General features: G+C 36.2%; 1 long non-coding RNA gene across 1 annotated transcript; it reads left to right on the top strand.

Moving 5' to 3' along the window:
* The first annotated feature begins 1,213 nt into the window (after positions 1–1,213).
* On the top strand, positions 1,214–3,633 carry LOC130734512 (uncharacterized). Its single transcript, XR_009017983.1, has 3 exons — positions 1,214–2,034; positions 2,474–2,503; positions 3,237–3,633. It is a non-coding gene; the product is annotated as an uncharacterized LOC130734512 (long non-coding RNA).
* Positions 3,634–4,370: the final 737 nt, after the last annotated feature.

Raw genomic sequence — 4,370 nt, 5'->3', positions numbered from 1 at the left:
TAAAAAGAATAGAATTATTTGAGGGAGGATGGGTACACCACACTTCTTCAACCCTCTCTAAACTCCATCTAATCACCTTCTTCAACCCTCTAAAACCATTTTCACATCACCATCCATCAGCACCATTATCCAGCTATATCCTTCTATTTCAAAATAATTATGAATCAAATAGGAGGGTGGTAAGGAGGAACACATTTCAAAAATCAAAGACACATCCTTATATACTATCAATGTCGAGTAACAGACTGCCTTCAATTTTCACCATATGGGTCATTTATATAGTTTCAGGGAGAAGTAGAGAAGCATACAAAGGTATTAATTCAATAAGGAATCAAACCAAAATAATTATAATCAATTTATGCATTATACCTTATTAAAAAAAAATTGAAATTAAAAAAAATTAAAATTAATTTTTCATCCAACAATTTTGTATTAAATCTAAAGGAGAAAATATAATTTACAAAAATATTAAAATTTAAAAATAATGATGCTTTATTTTAAGTAAAATAAATACATATAAAAAACTAATTTTGAAATTATCATCTAATCTACATATTAAAAAAGACATATTTTCCTTTAGAAATAGTAATTACCATTTAATGCATAAAATAGTCAAACAGTATAATTAAAAAGGCTTAAATGCACCTTTGGACCCTCATGTTTTAACTTTTTGCGATTGTCAACCTTTATCGTTTTTTTCTACGAATGGGAACCATATTCTTTCAAAACGCTGCACCGTTTACCCTTCCGTCCAAATCCGTCAAAAACTTGACGGAACACGCTGATATGGCCTTCCACGTGGATAAAAGGTGGATTTTTAAAAAAATGGCTTAAATGCACTTTTGGACCTTTAAGTTTACATTTTTTGCGATTATTGACCCTGATCTTATTTTTAGTTTGAATGGAGACCCTAATCTTTCAAAACGTTGCACCGTTTACCTTTCCGTCGGAAGGCCAGGTAAGTGGAACAATGTAACGACCTAAATTTTTCCCTCAACTAGAAATAATAGGAGTATTTTAATTAGTATTATTATTAGTATTATTATTAGTATTATTATTATTAATATTATTATTATAAATAATTAAAATAAATAATCAAGTCCTAGAAGTTCTAGAGAATTCAAAGGATAAAGATGAGAATAAAAAATTATTTCAGGAAGGACTAAACTGCAAACTGACTTAACTCTGAAGGACCAAAGTTAATAACCGACCTATTCTATAGGGACCTAACTGTGACATCAGAAATAGTTTTAATTCAAATTCAGGTCCCTGGTTTTGTCTATAAATACCACCACGAAGTTCAAGTTCAAACCAGCTCAAATTAGAGCAACCCAAGCCTTGAAACTTGGCATAAACCTTCTCCTCCACCCCCTGAAGCCTCAGCCACCACCCTTAGCCACCAACAACCGCCACAAAGACGGTGGTGAACGGCCAAAATAGTAGCTCACGGCCAAACTTTGGAAATTGCTTTCTAGACCGATTCATCCCTCCATTTTTGTTCCATTAGCTTCCTTGAGTCCATTAGAGTGTGAACCAACCCAGAACCGAGCTCAATTGTCCCTGCAATAGCCCAACCGAGCTCATAAAGCTCTGAAACTTTGAGCTCTTCGTTCTCACTCATTTCTCCATCAATTTTGTCGATTCAAGTGTCTATCCTGCTTATAATTTCATAAGGAAGCTATCTGTGCAAGAATTTTGAAGCTTGGAGGTCTATTTTTCATTCTGCCATTGTTGACCGGAGAAAGCTTCAAAGAGCTTGTCGTTTTGGCCAATTTAGAGACCTTCTGAGCTACCCACTTGTACCATTGAGTTCCTGGGAGTGAGAGGATCCTTTTCCAACCATTTTCCACCCTCAACTCTAACTTTTCACCGGATCTCCGCCGCCAACCGCCACCTTCTCCGGCGGGCTCACCGGAAAAGTTCCCAGAACTTGGAAAAAATCATATTTCCTGAATCCTTGCATCATAAGGAGTCCGTATACGCAATCGGTTTTGAATTTCACTGAGATTTGATATAGTTTCGGAAAAGGAGACGGTACGTAACTTTACGGTTTTATAACTCACTAATTGTGACGACTTAATACGAAATAAGACTTGATTATGATTCATGGGATTAAAATGAACATTTAGAAAGAAACGGAATGAATTTTGGATATCTAGAATGGAAGTTATTAATTTCTCAAGTTTAAGCTAAATAATAATTAAATAATTAATTCCTGGATATTATGGTCGGCTCTGCCGCCTTATCCACCAATGGTCGGCTCTGCCGCCTATCGAAAATATATGGTCGGCTATGCCGCCTTATAAGTTATATAATGATGGTCGGCTAAGCCGCCTGATTTTAAAGCTATAGAACGATGGACGACCTTGCCGCCTAATTATTTAAAAAAAAACCGGATATTAAAGAATAACATGGAATTTTATAACCTTAAGGTGAGAAGTGACTAAAGTGATGTACGACATTATTATTGCAGATAATCGATCGAAGGATTTTTCGAAGAAAGGTAAGGGGGGGGAGAATGCTCAACTCATGAGGGAGTATAGTGTGAATTAATAGGTGTTGGACCTCCCTTGGGTCCCTCTTTGTTTTTAAAAATGATTATTTAAAACGGGATTTATTCCTGAGAATTGACTCGAAGAAGGAGCCTCCGAATCTTTTCTTAAACATATTTTTCGAGGCATCCCGATTTTTTAAAGAAAATATTATTTGATCAATTCTCAGAATAATTCCAAGAGATTTTTAATGGCTTGCAGATACTCTATGAGCAGGAAAGGTCAGTGGCCCCAACTGGACAGTCAAGGCCAGGCTGTGCCATTGGGTAACGCTGTGAGATCTAGGGGATACCGTAAGGGTTGCGGTCCTTGGGGTGTGGTTAGGTGGGACCTATCAACAGGAGTAGTTGAGGTTTGTCCCATCCGGAACCTAATCACACTGCAGGCTCCCATAGGATCATCTTGCCGAGCGGCTTCTCGGTGACTTTCCTGGAGAATGTTGGGCCCACATCCTCATCATAGTGTGGTGGATTTTTAATGATTGGATTTGGTTGTGATCAACATCCTCGTCTAGAGTGTGTTGAATCTTGGATGATTTTGTTGGATGCGATATTACTTTTTACTGGATTTACTTGCTTATTTATTTTACACTGTTTCTCCTGTTTGAGTGTGTTGAACTGCTTCTCACCCCTCTTGTTCTCTGGTTTTCTTGCTTTGATTGGTTGTTCTAATTGAACAACTTAGGGACGGAGTTCGAGGAGAAAGAACTCGAGTGAAAAGTGGTCGAGGCAGGAAGAGCTGTAGATAGTTGTAAATATACGGGAGTGTTCGAGTAGAATAAAGACCAGCTGCTGGAAGAGGACGTGTACGACTGGACTCGTGCTCTATCAGACTGTAAAATAAGTGTGAAAGCTGTGGTTTTGGTTGTAAACAAGGCAGTCAAAGTAGTCGGGGAAGATTCAGAGGAGTTCATGCGAGACTTTGGGACGTCTTGTCTAAGGAAAGGAATTGCTTTTAATGACGCTTAGCGCGACTAACTTTCCTGGAGACGTTCTCAGACTATCAATTGGACATCGATGAATTCTGACCAAAAGGTCTTGTACTTCTTCAAAGTTCATCAATAAAAGTGTTTTTCTCTGAAGATATTCTTATTTTATAGTTAGGTAGGGTGTGAGTTTGGTCGTCACAGGTTCCGTCAAGTTTTTGACGGATTTGGACGGAAGGGTAAACGGTGCAACATTTTGAAAGATTAAGGTCTTCATTCGTAGAAAAAAAAGATCAGGGTCAACAATTGCAAAAAATATAAACTTGGGGGTCCAAAAGTACATTTAAGCCAATTAAAAAAGACATATTTTCCTTTAGAAATAGTAATTATCATTTAATGCATAAAATAGTTAAACAGTATAATTCTCATCAAATTCTGCATTAAATGCATTATTCCCTAATTCATTTTGAAATTATCATCTAGTTTTATTCTATAGTCTTGTTTACATAAAAATTCAAAAAAAGTTATGGAAAAACATAGAAATTGTATTAATTAAAATTACTTTTAATATATATCTTTCCTTAACCACTTTATACTGTGTAATTTGATCTAAAATAATTGTATATACAGAGTAAGGTTCCTCGTGTTCAGTAGCCCTGCGCGCATTGCATCGGTTGAAGAAAGTAAATATTTTATAACTTTTATTACTTTTTTTCGCATTACATAAGAAAATAATGTTGTTTTAGTATTAAATACGATTTCAATCGGTTAAGTATGCGTTCTTTGTTTTGGGGGTCTAGATGGAAGATGCCCTGGATATCGAGGGCATTCTATCTTCTTCATATGTTGTTTCCGTTTATGTGAATAAATCATCGCTCGTTACTTTCAAAAAA

This window comes from Lotus japonicus, chromosome 1 (assembly GCF_012489685.1).
Source record: "Lotus japonicus ecotype B-129 chromosome 1, LjGifu_v1.2".
Taxonomy (NCBI): Eukaryota; Viridiplantae; Streptophyta; class Magnoliopsida; order Fabales; family Fabaceae; genus Lotus; species Lotus japonicus.
This window is presented reverse-complemented; position numbering and strand designations above follow the sequence as displayed.